The sequence below is a fragment of the Chelonia mydas genome, chromosome 14 (assembly GCF_015237465.2).
Source record: "Chelonia mydas isolate rCheMyd1 chromosome 14, rCheMyd1.pri.v2, whole genome shotgun sequence".
Taxonomy (NCBI): domain Eukaryota; kingdom Metazoa; phylum Chordata; order Testudines; family Cheloniidae; genus Chelonia; species Chelonia mydas.
In genome coordinates this window covers 35,166,005-35,182,046 of record NC_051254.2, presented here as the reverse complement: position 1 = coordinate 35,182,046, position 16,042 = coordinate 35,166,005, and the positions used below count along the sequence as shown (strand labels likewise).

Sequence of the window (16,042 nt, the reverse complement as noted above, 5' to 3'; positions counted from 1 at the left end):
TCATGGAATAAGAGAGCTGAAACAATAGGAGCCTCCACCCAAAGCACAGGCTATAGATAGGGATCTGAATGATGTGGGTAGACGGGTTTCACTGGGGGAAATTTAGGCACCACTGAGGTCGTCAAAGCCCCCACTTAGCTGTTGCCTAACCTGTAAGTGCCTTAATTGACTCGATGCCTAAAGTTTTGCTGCAAAATTCCCCTAAGTGCTTATGTTTCTGCCTCTAGGCATGCACACTGCTGCCTCACTTGAGGTGTCTGGTTGCCTGTCTCAAGTTTGACGCCTGGTCTACGACACGCGGTTATTTCGGAAGTAGCCGGGTTAATTCGAAATAAAACTGATTCCGTCCACATGACCAAACCAGTTTTTTCAATTTAAAGAGCTCTTTAATCCGATTTCTGTACTCCACCTCGGCAAGTGGAGTAGCGCTAAAATTGAGATCGCAGTTCTGGGTTACAGGTACTGTGGATGCCATTCGACGTTATTGGCCTCCGGGAGCTATCCCAGAATGCTCCCTTGTGACCGCTCTGGACAACACTCTCAACTCCGATGCATTAGCCAGGTAGGCAGTAAAAGCCCCGGGAACTTTTGAATTTCATTTCCTGTTTGGTCACCATCAGCACAGGTGACCATCAGCACAGTCCACCATCACAGGCGACCATGCAGAGTCCACCATCACAAGAAACCACGCAGTCCCGGATTCGCAGACGAGCTCCAGCATGGTCCGAATGGGAGGTGCTGGATCTCGTCGCATGTTGGGGAGACGAATCTGTTATGGCAGAACTACGTTCCAAAAAAAAGAAACGCAAATATGTACGCTAAAGTCTCCAGGGCCATGACAAAAAAGGCTACTCCAGGGACACAGAGCAGTGTCGTACAAAAATCAAGGAGCTCAGGCAAGCATACCGAAAAGCCAGGGAGGCGAATGGGCGCTCTGGGTCACAGCCCCATACATGCCGCTTCTACACTGAGCTGCATGCTATTATGAGGGGTGACGCCACCACTACCCCACCACTGTCCATGGACACCTGCAAGGGGGGAGTTGCACGGAACAAGGAGGATGAGTTTTTGGAGGACAAAGAGGAGGAGGAAGACAGCACACAGGCGGCAAGTGGGGAATCCGTTTTTGCCCCTAGCCAGGAACTAGTCTTAATGCTGGAGCCAACAGCCTCCCCCCATTCCCAAGGCGGGCTCCCGGACCATGACCCTGGAGAAGGCACTTCTGGTGAGTGAGAGCCTGATCAGAGCCACACGGTGGGAGGGTGGGGGGAAACCCAGCTGCGCTGGGCTGTTTGAGTGTAGTTTAAATGGCTCATCCCTGCTCAGAGCCTCATCTGAGCCACGGAGAGGGTGTGGGGGGTGTTGTATGAATCGATCATCCCAGAGAGCCTGCAGGCCCTCCTTTTATATGGCAAACCCACCAGGCATTGCTTGCTATGCGAAAGGGGGCCCGGCAGTCTGAAAGCATTGAAATGAATGTGGAAGAAGCAGAACCCCGCATGCCCCTAGGGCTTACCATGGCTGCCTGCAGCTGAATTCTGTTGCCCGGCCGTGTGTGATGGCTTACTCACACCAAAATGGCAGGCACTTCAGTATAAGAGGCGAAACGCGACCTTGTACAGAAAGAACATGTGCTGTGTACTATGACTTGCCTGTTTCACTGAGAAAGAGTGTCTCCTTTGTTCTCTAAAATGTATCTTTTAAAATACTACCCTCCCTTTTTCTCCTCCCTCAGGTGAAAATGTTTCAACGCGGCCCCTGTCTACTGTGTTCCAGAGGCTGGTCCAGATTAGAAGGTGGAAAAAGCGAACCAGGGACGACATGTTCACCGAGCTCGTGCAGTCCTCCCGCACTGACAGGGCCCAGCTGAATGCGTGGAGGCAAACAATTGCGGAGTCCCGTAAAGCGTTACGTGTATATGAAGAGAGGAGGGACGCGCGTGATGAGAGCAGGCAGGATGCTATGGGCAAACTCATGGGGGAGCAAACTGACCTGCTCCGCTGTATGGTGGATGTAATGCGGGAAAGGCAGCAAGACCACAGACTGTCGCTGCAGCCTCTGTATAACCGCCCTGCCTCCTCCCCAAGTTCCATAGCCTCCTCACCCAGACACCCAAGAACGCGGGGGCGGGGGAGCGGCTACGGGCACCCACATACTCAACCCCAGAGGATTGCACAAGCAGCAGAAAGCTGGCATATCCGAAAGTTTGATTTGGTTTCTGGACTTGTCCTTCCCTCTTCCTCCACCCCCATAACCCAATTCGCCCCAAGTCCTGGTCTACCTTTTGATTTCTCTCAGTGTGTTGTGCAACAAATAATAAAGAACAGTTTTTAAACAATTGCGACTTTATTTCCTTTCATATATATAGGGGGCAGGTAACTTCAAGAGAAACAAACACAACTGTCACACCGTACCCTGGCCAGTCATGAAACTGGCTTTCAAAGCTTCTCTGATATGCAGTGCACCCTGCTGCGCTCTTCTAATTGCCCTGTTGTCTGGCTGTGAGAAATTGGCTGCCAGGCGAGTTGCCTCAACCTCCCACCCCGCCATAAACGTCTCCCCCTTACTCTCACAGATATTGTGGAGCACACAACAAGCAGCAATTACAGTTGGAATATCGGTTGTGCTGAGATCTAACGAGTCAGTAAACTACACCAGTGCGCTTTCAAACGTCCAAACACACATTCTACCACCATTCTGCACTTGCTCACCTATAGTTGACTGCTCCTTACTACTGTGCAGGGGGCCTGTGTATGGCTTCATGAGCCATGGCATTAAGGGGTAGGCTGGGTCCCCAAGGATAACTATAGGCATTTCAACATCCCCAACAGTAATTTTCTTGTCTGGGAAGTAAATCCCTTCCTGCAGCTGTTCAAACAGACCAGAGTTCCTGAAGATGTGAGCGTCATGCACCTTTCCCGGCCATCCCACGTTGATGTCAGTGAAAGCTCCCTTGTGATCCACCAGTGTTTGCAGCACCATAGAAAAGTACCCCTTGTGGTTTATGTACTGGCCTCCCCGGTGTTTCAGGGCCAAGATAGGGATATGCGTTCTGTCTCTCACCCTAGTGCATTAAAGCCATCCACAATGGTCTGCAGATTTTCCAAAGTCACTACCCTTGATAGCAGCTGGTCAATGATTGTGTTGGCTACTTGCAGCACAGCAGCCCCCACAGTAGATTTGCCCACTCCAAACTGATTCCCGACTGACCGGTAGCTGTCTGGCTTTGCAAGCTTCCACAGGGCTATGGCCACTTGCTTCTCAACTGTGAGGGCTGCTCTCATTTTGGTGTCTTTGTGCTTCAGGGCAGGGGACAGCAAGCCACAAAGTTCCATGAAAGTGGCCCTACGCATACAAAAGTTTTGCAGCCACTGGTTCGGTTCATGATAGCCGAAGGAAGGCGGGAAATGGTTGTCTTCTGTAGCTTTCACAGAGGTGGGAGCCCAGGACAGACAACATGGAGAAGCTCGGTAGCACGGCAAGAGCGGGAGAGCAGAGTTGGCGGCGGAAGCTGTGCTGCTTGGTTCACGATGGCCGAGCAGAGTTGGCAGCGGAAGCGGTCGATGAGAAAGAGAAAGAGTAGATACTTAGAGAGATTACATAGAAAGATGAGAGGTAATGCGAGGTGGCTTCATTGTACCAGGAGAGAAGCAGTGCACCATACTGCACCATCTGCTGAAAGCAGTATGGTGTCTGCACACCAAAAAGGCGCGAAACGATTGTCTGCTGTAGCTTTCACAGAGGGAGGAGCGACTGATGACACACACCCAGAAACACCCACGAGAAAGTTTCTGGCCCATCAGGCACTGGGAGCTTAACCCAGAATTCCAGTGGGCAGCAGGGACTGCGGGAACTGTGGGATAGCTACCCACAGTGCAACGCTCCGACATTCAATGCTAGCCTCAGTACTGTGGATGCACTCCGCCAAATTCACGTGCTTTAGTGGGGACACACAAGACCGAATGTATAAAATCGCTTCAAAAAATTTGAATAGAATAATTTTGAAATAATTTTGTACTGTAGAGGACTCTGTGGGTATGTCTACACTACGGAATAAGGTCGAATTTATAGAAGTCGTTTTTTTAGAAATCGGTTTTATATATTCGAGTGTGTGTGTCCCCACAGAAAATGCTCTAAGTGCATTAAGTGCATTAACTCGGTGGAGTGCTTCCACAGTACCGAGGCTAGAGTCGACTTCCGGAGCGTTGCACTGTGGGTAGCTATCCCACAGTTCCCGCAGTCTCCGCTGCCCATTGGAATTCTGGGTTGAGATCCCAATGCCTGATGGGGCTGAAACATTGTCGCGGGTGGTTCTGGGTACATATCGTCAGTCCCCCCTTCCCTCCCTCCCTCCCTCCGTGAAAGCAGCAGCAGACAATCGTTTCGCGCCTTTTTTCCTGAGTTACCTTTGCGGACGCCATACCATGGCAAGCATGGAGCCCGCTCAGGTAACCGTCACCGTATGTCTCCTGGGTGCTGGCAGACGCGGTACTGCATTGCTACACAGTAGCAGCAACCCATTGCCTTGTGGCAGCAGACGGTACAATACGACTGGTAGCCGTCATCGTCATGTCCAAGGTGCTCCTGGCCGCGTCGGCTGGGAGCGCCTGGGCAGACATGGGCGCAGGGACTAAATTTGGAGTGACTTGACCAGGTCATTCTCTTTAGTCCTGCAGTCAGTCCTATTGAACCGTCTTATGGTGAGCAGGCAGGCAATATGGATTGCTAGCAGTCCTATTGTACCGTCTTCTGCCGAGCAGCCATGGGATGTGGATGGCTTGCAGTCCTTCTGCACCGTCTGCTGCCAGCCAAAGATGTAAAAGATAGATGGAGTGGATCAAAACAAGAAATAGACCAGATTTGTTTTGTACTCATTTGCCTCCTCCCCTGTCTAGGGGACTCATTCCTCTAGGTCACACTGCAGTCACTCACAGAGAAGGTGCAGCGAGGTAAATCTAGCCATGTATCAATCAGAGGCTAGGCTAACCTCCTTGTTCCAATAAGAACAATAACTTAGGTGCACCATTTCTTATTGGAACCCTCCGTGAAGTCCTGCCTGAAATACTCCTTGATGTAAAGCCACCTCCTTTGTTGATTTTAGCTCCCTGAAGCCAACCCTGTAAGCCATGTCGTCAGTCGCCCCTCCCTCCGTCAGAGCAATGGCAGACAATCATTCCGCGCCTTTTTTCTGTGCGGATGCCATACCAAGGCAAGCATGGAGGCCGCTCAGCTCACTTTGGCAATTAGGAGCACATTAAACACCACACGCATTATCCAGCAGTATATGCAGCACCAGAACCTGGCAAAGCGATACCGGGCAAGGAGGCGACGTCAGCGCGGTCACGTGAGTGATCAGGACATGGACACAGATTTCTCTGAAAGCATGGGCCCTGCCAGTGTAGGCATCATGGTGCTAATGGGGCAGGTTCATGCTGTGGAACGCCGATTCTGGGCTCGGGAAACAAGCACAGACTGATGGGACCGCATAGTGTTGCAGGTCTGGGACGATTCCCAGTGGCTGCGAAACTTTCGCATGCGTAAGGGCACTTTCATGGAACTTTGTGACTTGCTTTCCCCTGCCCTGAAGCGCATGAATACCAAGATGAGAGCAGCCCTCACAGCTGAGAAGCGAGTGGCGATAGCCCTGTGGAAGCTTGCAACGCCAGACAGCTACCGGTCAGTTGGGAATCAATTTGGAGTGGGCAAATCTACTGTGGGGGCTGCTGTGATGCAAGTAGCCCACGCAATCAAAGATCTGCTAATATCAAGGGTAGTGACCCTGGGAAATGTGCAGGTCATAGTGGATGGCTTTGCTGCAATGGGATTCCCTAACTGTGGTGGGGCCATAGACGGAACCCATATCCCTATCTTGGCACGGGAGCACCAAGCCGGCGAGTATATAAACCACAAGGGGTACTTTTCAATAGTGCTGCAAGCTCTGGTGGATCACAAGGGATGTTTCACCAACATCAACGTGGGATGGCTGGGAAAGGTACATGACGCTTGCATCTTCAGGAACTCTGGTCTGTTCCAAAAGCTGCAAGAAGGGACTTTATTCCCAGACCAGAAAATAACTGTTGGGGATGTTGAAATGCCTATATGTATCCTTGGGGACCCAGCCTACCCCTTAATGCCATGGCTCATGAAGCCGTACACAGGCAGCCTGGACAGTAGTCAGGAGCTGTTCAACTACAGGCTGAGCAAGTGCCGAATGGTGGTAGAATGTGCATTTGGATGTTTAAAGGCGCGCTGGCGCAGTTTACTGACTCGCTTAGACCTCAGCGAAACCAATATTCCCACTGTTATTACTGCTTGCTGTGTGCTCCACAATATCTATGAGAGTAAGGGGGAGACGTTTATGGTGGGGTGGGAGGTTGAGGCAAATCGCCTGGCTGCTGGTTACGCGCAGCCAGACACCAGGGCGGTTAGAAGAGCACAGGAGGGCGCGGTACGCATCAGAGAAGCTTTGAAAACCAGTTTCATGACTGGCCAGGCTACAGTGTGAAAGTTCTGTTTGTTTCTCCTTGATGAAACCCCCCGCCCCTTGGTTCACTCTACTTCCCTGTAAGCCAACCACCCTCTCCTCCTCCCTTCGATCACCGCTTGCAGAGGCAATAAAGTCATTGTTGCTTCACATTCATGCATTCTTTATTCATTCATCACACAAATAGGGGGATGACTACCAAGGTAGCCCAGGAGGAGTGGTGGAAGAGGGAAGGAAAATGCCACACAGCACTTTAAAAGTTTACAACTTTAAAATTTATTGAATGACAGCCTTCTTTTTTTTGGGCAATCCTCTGTGGCGGAGTGGCTGGTTGGCTGGTGGCCCCCCCACTGCGTTCTTGGGCGTCTGGGTGTGGAGGCTATGGAACTTGGGGAGGAGGGCGGTTGGTTACACAGGGGCTGTAGTGGCAGTCTGTGCTCCAGCTGCCTTTGCTGCAGCTCAACCATACACTGGAGCATACTGGTTTGGTCCTCCAGCAGCCTCAGCATTGAATCCTGCCTCCTCTCATCACGCTGCCGCCACATTCGAGCTTCAGCCCTGTCTTCAGCCCGCCACTTACTCTCTTCAGCCCGCCACCTCTCCTCCCGGTCATTTTGTGCTTTCCTGCACTCTGACATTATTTGCCTCCACGCATTCGTCTGTGCTCTGTCAGTGTGGGAGGACAGCATGAGCTCAGAGAACATTTCATCTCGAGTGTGTTTTTTTTTCTTTCTAATCTTCACTAGCCTCTGGGAAGGAGAAGATCCTGTGATCATTGAAACACATGCAGCTGGTGGAGAAAAAAAAAGGGACAGCGGTATTTAAAAAGACACATTTTATAAAACAGTGGCTACACTCTTTCAGGGTAAACCTTGCTGTTAACATTACATACATAGCACATGTGCTTTTGTTACAAGGTCGCATTTTGCCTCCCCCCACCGCGTGGCTACCCCCTCAACCCTCCCCCCTCCCTGTGGCTAACAGCGGGGAACATTTCTGTTCAGCCGCAGGCAAACAGCCCAGCAGGAATGGGCTCCTCTGAGTGTCCCCTGAAGAAAAGCACCCTATTTCAACCAGGTGACCATGGATTAGATCTCACTCTCCTGAGGATAACACAGAGAGATAAAGAACGGATGTTGTTTGAACGCCAGCAAACATACACTGCAATGCTTTGTTGTACAATGATTCCCGAGTACGTGTTACTGGCCTGGAGTGGTAAAGTGTTCTACCATGAAGGACGCAATAAGTCTGCCCTCCCCAGAAACCTTTTGCAAAGGCTTTGGGAGTATATCCAGGAGAGCCGCGAATGCCAGGGCAAAGTAATCCTTTCACATGCTTGCTTTTAAACCATGTATAGTATTTTAAAAGGTACACTCACTGGAGGTCCCTTCTCCGCCTGCTGGGTCCAGGAGGCAGCCTTGGGTGGGTTCGGGGGGTACTGGCTCCAGGTCCAGGGTGAGAAACAGTTCCTGGCTGTCGGGAAAACCGGTTTCTCCGCTTGCTTGCTGTGAGCTATCTACAACTTCATCATCATCATCATCTTCTTCGTCCCCAAAACCTGCTTCCGTATTGCCTCCATCTCCATTGAAGGAGTCAAACAACACGGCTGGGGTAGTGGTGGCTGAACCCCCTAAAATGGCATGCAGCTCATCATAGAAGCGGCATGTTTGGGGCTCTGACCCGGAGCGGCCGTTCGCCTCTCTGGTTTTCTGGTAGGCTTGCCTCAGCTCCTTCAGTTTCACGCGGCACTGCTTCGGGTCCCTGTTATGGCCTCTGTCCTTCATGCCCTGGGAGATTTTGACAAAGGTTTTGGCATTTCGAAAACTGGAATGGAGTTCTGATAGCACGGATTCCTCTCCCCATACAGTGATCAGATCCCGTACCTCCCGTTCAGTCCATGCTGGAGCTCTTTTGCGATTCTGGGACTCCATCATGGTCACCTCTGCTGATGAGCTCTGCATGGTCACCTGCAGCTTGCCATGCTGGCCAAACAGGAAATGAGATTCAAAAGTTCGCGGTTCTTTTCCTGTCTACCTGGCCAGTGCATCTGAGTTGAGAGTGCTGTCCAGAGCGGTCAAAATGGAGCACTCTGGGATAGCTCCCGGAGGCCAATACCGTCGAATTGTGTCCACAGTACCCCAAATTCGACCCTGCAAGGCCGATTTAAGCGCTAATCCACTTGTCAGGGGTGGAGTAAGGAAATCGATTTTAAGAGCCCTTTAAGTCGAAATAAAGGGCTTCATCGTGTGGATGGGTGCAGGCTTACATCGATTTAATGCTGCTAAATTCGACCTAAAGTCCTAGTGTAGACCAGGGCTTAGTGTGTGTGTGTGTGTATATACACTGTACTTTCAGGCTGGAATCAGACTCTGTGCGTTTGTGCAATTGTTACCCCTAAAGCATGGAATCAGACATATTCTGTGTCTATGTGTATTATTAAAACCAGTTCCTCACCAGATCAAACCTCATACCCCAACATGTGGGGAGAAAAGGAGCAATGTCATGGTTGCCTGTGTGTATTTTGGGAAGGGAGAGGGATTAGTGTTGGTTAAGAAGAGGTGAAAGTATCTGCATCTACCAGCCTTGTATAGCTGCACAAGAATCAGGCACAATACAGAGTTACCCATCTCTGAGTGCCAAATGGTTGGATTGGCTAATGCAACCTGTAGAGATCCATGGCACACTGGGATATAAAGTCAAGTGTACATCATCATCATTTGATAGGGATAATGATAGGAAGGTTGACAATTGACTAAGTAGTTAAGTCGAAAGACGATTGGGTATTCATTCTCATTCGTGTCACTGTGGATTGATGTTTTTTCCTGTCTGTCTCCCTTCTGGAACATCAGAAGCACCTTGAGCAGGTATGTGGCTCCTTCAGCCTCCTGCTTAGCTTTCAGGATGCTGGGAAGGTGTTTGGCGAGTGTGTGAAAAGCAAAGCTCTGTGCAAACTGCGGGCATGTTGCTACTGCTCACCTTAAATCCGAGGCTCAATCCCCTGTTATAGAAATGGAGGTGTGGAAGTGATTTAATTTGTAGCTTGCTAGCTAGCCAAAGGAAAATGATAATAATAGTAATACTTCAGGTTGACTGAAGATGAATGTTTAGAGAAAGTTGCCTGTAAAAGCCTAGAGTCGGTGATAAAGCAGAAAATGCCATCTCCCTGGTGGTCTAGTGGTTAGGATTCGGCGCTCTCACCGCCGCGGCCCGGGTTCGATTCCCGGTCAGGGAAACAAGCTTTTTGTCAACCTTTATTGAACAAAGGGAACTGTTCTAGAGCCTCAGAGCAGAAATAAGGCATGTTCCCACTATGAACACTTTATAAAAATAGAGCTGTGCAAATCAGTTGTTGTTTTGCTTGCTACCTTGCCAAACCAATAAAATAATAGTAATAATCATCATAATAATTCAGGTTGACCCAAGAGGAATTTTTTTCAGTTGTTTTGTGGAAACGAAACTAAAAAAAAATTATTTTTGGTCAAACCAAAATCTTTCAGTAAATAAAATATTCATCCAGAAAACCTTTCACCCAGGTCTATATTCAAGTCTTTGGAATTAACCATCTTGAGAGAAGGATCTTAATTGTGGGTTAGGGGCAGATCTATTTCTAGCCCTCTGTCCAAATGTCCACAGAGGTGTGTTTGTTTCACATTGCATATAAACCAAGAAGAAATTAACTTGAAACCTAAACCTGTGATCGCGATGCAACATTGTGATTGTGACTAAAGGAGAAAATTTCTCCTGAGTTCAGTAGAACGAAGGTTTCCTCATCAGGTTCTAGCAAATGCTCCAAGTTCTGATGGTGCTTGGAACTTCCAGACATATCGGCCAGAATTTTCAGAAGATTTGGCACTGTAACCCACCTCTAGAGCCAGATTTTCAGATGCTCTCAACACACTGAATGCTGAGCTATTCTGAATAAAAGCTGGTACGGATTGTGGGTGCTTCACTACATGGGCCACAGTGCAGGAGTTTGAGGTTCACCATTACTTTCTCCTAAAGCCGAATGTCTGGATTCTGCCTCAGTCCTGGCGTCCATCTTTTATTCACATAATAAGTCAGCAGCGAGACTACAATACCTCACTAAAGGACTCCAGGAAACCTGCAAATTTTGCTCAGGGTGATTGTGTATAAAAATGAACTATGCTGTAGAAGGGCCCTAGAATTTGAAAAAAATATGGCATCTTGGCCTCCCGGAACAGCTCATAACACTAAAGAAAACAAGGAGGGGGCAAAGGCACTTTTTTGGTGGTGTCTGAGTGGTCTAAGGCAGCGTGCTTCTCAAACGATCTGATGTGGGGGACCGGCAATTTTGTTTTCCAATGTGCGCGCAGACCGGCAGCCGCTGGCTCGCGGACCACCACTTTGAGTAGCACTGGTCTAAGGAGACAGACACAGAGCTTTATTTTCTCCTTACTTGGGTGTTCTGATCTCCGGATGGAGGCCGGGCTTCAAATCCCACTCCTGACACAACCCTTTTCTTTTAGTTGAAGGAATGGTCTCAGTCCAATCTCTCATATAACATTACAACACCCATGGCTTAGCATTTCTAGCACAGTAGTTGCAAGAGAAATTGGAGGGAATTTAAATAGCTTCAGAAGCTGGGCATTCAGGGCACCCAGTTAGGTAAATTCTAACCCCTTTCTCCAGCAGAGACTTGGCATTGCTTGAGGAGAGCCAGTTTTGTGGAGGAAAAGGAGAGCAGCTGAGTGACTAATGGGAGTTAGATTCACATAGGCATTTTGAAACAATTTTGTTTTTTAGAGAGGAAAAAAAAAAAGGAAATAATTTGCTATCAGGCCTGAAAAGGTAACCTGTCCCAGTACAGTGGCAGAGGCAATTTACCAAATTAGTCACACATTTATTTAGTGAATCAGTTTGTCTTTTGAGAATAAAGAGACTGACAGATGGCTACAGACAAGAAAGTTTGTTGGGTGTGTGATAAATATAGAAGTAAAAAAGCAGCTGGAAACAGAAGATTATTGTATACAAAATCTAGCATCCTTGTTCTTTCCGGCTTGGTTGGACAGTGAGGCCCATGCCTGGAGTTGCTGTAGCTAAGGAGTAGTATCAAAGCCGTTTCTGTAGCCTAGCGGTTATGATGTTCACTTATCACACAGCAGTGCCTGGGTTAAAACTGGACAGAAGCCCTTCAAAGTTTTCATTTCCTTACTGTTTGAAAAAGAACATAGACCAGATCCTCAAAGATGCTGGGTATTTCAATGGGATTTAGGCACCTAAATACTATTGCAGATCTGAGTCTTAGCGTTTAAATTTATGCCAACTAATCAGACACTAAGGTAAGTATTATTTTCCACATTTGAGCATCAAAGGCAAAGAAAGGGTCGAAATACAGAGAAACAACAGCAAAAAATGGTTGTCTTTATAGAGATAGATAGATATAGATATATTGCACATAGCAACAGGAATCAATGTAGAGTTGGATCTAAAATACTGAAAGATTAATCTTTGCTATACAAATAATAATGAATGATAATTAATAATATAATAAATGACCTTGAATTCCTTCATAATGTTATGGTTCTTGGAACTTCCAGACACATTGGCCAGAATTTTCTAGAGCCAGATTTTCAGAAAAACTCAGCACACTGAGTGCTCCACCTGAAACAACAGCAAAAAGTTGCCTTTAGATAGATAGATAGATAGATAGATAGATAGATGGGGTTTAGGGGGATAGATAGATCGATAGATAGCCCTACGCCACTTGAGGAGGTGGAGTTACTATGTGCGTGTAGTAGGGCACTTACATAGGTGGGACAAGGCTGTAGTGTGTACAGTGAGGTAATTAGGACAACCTAAGGTGCTGTAGGTTGGCTTAATTGTGTAGTGTAGCCCAGGTTTTAATCTCATGGTGATGGGTTAGAGCCCCATGTTGGGTGTCTTGTTTCCTTTGCTTAGGAGTGCTTGTTCACACACCTATCTCCTTGCTTTCCAGTTCAGGGAAGGAGAAAATAACCAAATCTTCTGGTATTAAATGGCAAAACTTTTCGAAATGACCCTGCCCCCCAGTCAGTGAAACCTATGGTGAGAAACTTGCCCTCAATTTTACTGCATTTTGGTTTCTTGTCTTGTTGGTTGCTCCCTAGGCACTGACAGGGAAATGTCCATGGAAAAGTGGAGTGGATGTGAGCTTTCTTGGTTCTGAGATTTGCCTGCGTTTTGGCCTCATTGTGAGAAGGGCAAATTGGATGAGACTTTGCAGCATTTCTGATGACTGTTTGAGTTTGGAAAGTAAGCTCTTTGTTGTCCTGTTCTTCTAAGTGAAACTGAGTGAGCAGATATACACTGGCAGCTGAGAAAGCCTTAGAAGGGGACATCCAAAGCTGGGCACAATCGGTTTCTGTCGTGGAGTGGTTATCATGTTTGCTTCACACGCAAAATGTCCCTGGCTTAAAACTAGGCAGAAACAGTGCCTTTTCTCTTTACTGATCAATTTTGGTCTTCCTTCATTCCAAGCCCTTTTCTGAAATACACCTGTATTTCCCACACTTTTTGTTCATTATTCTTTCCTTGTATGAAATGTTAGGGTCTTAATTTAATTGCCACACAACTTTGCTCATGAATTAATGTTTAACATGACATTTTACAGCCTTTTCCTAGGCCCTCCTTTCTGTCACTTACATGAGTTTACTTATGGGAATATTCACTGATTCATTGCACCTTGCATTTCAAAGGAAAGTTCCGAATCATTGATGTTGGATTCACTTTCTTTATTTCTTTCTAATTCTTTCTTTCACATAGATGGGGAAATCTGTGTTTGAGCAAGTTAGCTTACTGCTCCCTCTTTCTAGATTGAAGTTGCCACAATTAAAAACTTCCCTATACGCAAATATCTATGTGAAAATATTTTCTAAACCATTGCAGAGATCCTGGGCAGGGCTAGGAATGGGGCAGATTAATAATTGTCTGTTCTTTATGTTGGTGCTTGCTAATTGGCCATTTGGAATTTTCATCAGTGATGGCATTACACCCAAAAGATAATGTCAAAATGCAGAGAAGAAATGGTTATGTGGGCTAATAAATAGTTCTTGGTGTAACACCAAAAGTGATGCATTCTAGTGTGAAAGAAGAACCCTTTCATGTCTTATGAGGGTTTTCAATGTAGTTATAGCCATGCAGGTCCCAGGAAAGCTTGTTTTTCTCACCAACAGAAACTGGCGCAGTGAAAGATATTATCTCACCCACCTGAGTGTTTGCTAGCCACATATCAGGGTTCCCTCCCCACTCTGAACTCTAGGGTACAGACGTGGGGACTTGCATGAAAGACTCGCTAAGCTTATTTCTATCAGCTTGGGTTAAAACTTCCCCAAGGCACAGATTCCTTTCCTGCCTTGGGATTGCTGCCACCACCAAGTGATTTAACAGTTAGGCAAAGGACGGTTTATCCCGGTTTTTTTGTATCTTTAAAGTTTTGCCTAGAGGGGAATCCTCTGTGTTTTGAATCTGATTACCCTGTAAAGTATTTACCATCCTGATTTTACAGAGGTGATTCCTTTTCCTTTTCTTTCAATAAAATCCTTCTTTTAAGAACTGGACTGATTTTTCCATTGTTCTAAGGCCCAGGGGTTTGGGTCTGTTGTCCCTTTGTAACCAATTGGTGAGGATATATGCTCAAGCCTTCCCCAGAAAAGGGGGTGTAGGGCGTGGGGGAATATTTTGGGGGAATAGGACTCCAAGTGGTCCTTTCCCTGATTGTTAAATCACTTGGTGATGGCAGTGATCCCAAGGCAAGAAAGGAATCTGTGCCTTGGGGAAGCTTTAACCTAAGCTGGTAAGAATAAGCTTAGGGGGTCTTTCATGCGGGTCCCCACATCTGTACCCCAGTGTTCAGAGTGGGGAAGGAAACCTGACACCACACTACCTGAGAAGTGAGGAAATAAGACTCAAAGCAGAAAAAATGGAACAAAGAAGTTTAATTCCTAGCAGAAAAATGGGCCATGCCCTTTGTCAGCTCAAACCAATCTCCGACGAGTCTGTGACCTCTTGTGGATATTGCTGTTTCTGTTATTTAGACAATATCACTTCTAGTATATCCATTGAATCAGATTTATGCTGCAGTATTGCTGTGTATCCAAAGAGATTCATTCAGTTATGCACACGAGTGAATTGAGATGGGCAGTCGGAATCAGCCAGTTCTCCCCCATCTCAAAATCTTTGCTTTTTTAAAAATGCCCTTTTTTATACTGTTTATAAGGGACAGGGCAAAAAAATGGCCAGATAATAAGCTACTGGGGGGGGGGGGGGGGGGGGAAAGTGCTGCGTTTCTTTTAATTCGCAGTGAAGAATGAAAGGAGAATTGTGTTGAAAATTTTCTTTCCCTGATTGAGGATGGAACCGAGGCAGCAGCAAAGAGAACCCTAACCAGGCCTAGGTCAAATCTGGATCACCAGACACTTTTGAATGGACCCTGAAATCTTTTTCTTTACTTATTATTATTATTATTATTATCATTTTTAAAAATTATTTTCTCTGGAGTCTGGACCTTTTCTATACCTTGACCAAGAAATTTGGACCTTGACAAAAAATAATTGACTACCTCTGTAGTAGACCATAAGGGACGTGAGTTGGGATTTTTTTTTTTTTTTTTTGGTCAACTCCTCTACCCTTTCTAAGGCTACTTTCCAGGGTGGATAAAAATCAATGATTAAAAAAAAATAAAATTAAAAAATCGGATTTTATTATTTAAATCGGATTCTTTTGGATAAAATGCTTTTTCAGGAAAAAATCTCTCTAAAGATATTTTTAATTAAGATACATTATAGCTCAAAGATCTCTCATCACGGAATAGGGATTATAAATTCTAATTCTATAGTAGGAGACAATATATTCATGTAATGTTTAAGAAAAGTTTTGTAAATGAGTTCCAATAGTTCACGCAGTAGGGACCCAATTTTATGGGGTTCCACAAGCTTCTGTATAGATTCTTTAGGTTAATCTTTCTATCTACCCAATGGGACTCAGTGCTCAGTCTAGAAGATAGCATCAGAGATGCTTAGTTTTGCAGTTCTCAAACTGTATATCGGGGCTCTCAGCTTTGTCTGCCCCCAGTTTGTCAACTGTGTGCAGGCAGGAAGCAGGCAAAGTGCTGAGCCTGGCCCCACCTGGGCTCCGGGATCATGCTATTTTGCACAGCACAGGCAAGTCCATGTTTCATCTCCTTATCCTCCTGGGTAAGCCAGACCCTTCCCCAGAAGTGGTTTCATTTGAAGCTGGAGGGATCTAAGTACCTGCAGGTTTCCCTCCCTCATCTTTCTTGTAGTGCATTTCGGAGTGTTGCATTGTTATGCCTGGGAGCTGACAGGGAATGTCCATGGAAAAGTGAAGTGAAAGTGAGGTTTCTTGGTTGGGAGCTTTCCTGTGTTTTGTCTCCTTGTGAGAAGGGGAAATTGGAGGAGCTATTGCAGTTTGAGTTGTTTGAGTTAAAAAAGAAGCTACTGGTGTACTTTGTTTTCCTGTTTTTCAAAGAGAAACAATGATAGCTGATGCAGTGGCTACTAAGAAAACTGTATTAAATGGGCCAAATGCTTGCCCCAAGTG

The 16,042-nt window shown here is 46.6% G+C and overlaps 1 non-coding gene across 1 annotated transcript; it reads left to right on the top strand.

The window, feature by feature from the left end:
- The first annotated feature begins 9,644 nt into the window (after window positions 1-9,644).
- On the top strand, window positions 9,645-9,716 carry TRNAE-CUC. The gene has a single exon. It is a non-coding gene; the product is annotated as a tRNA-Glu (tRNA).
- Window positions 9,717-16,042: the final 6,326 nt, after the last annotated feature.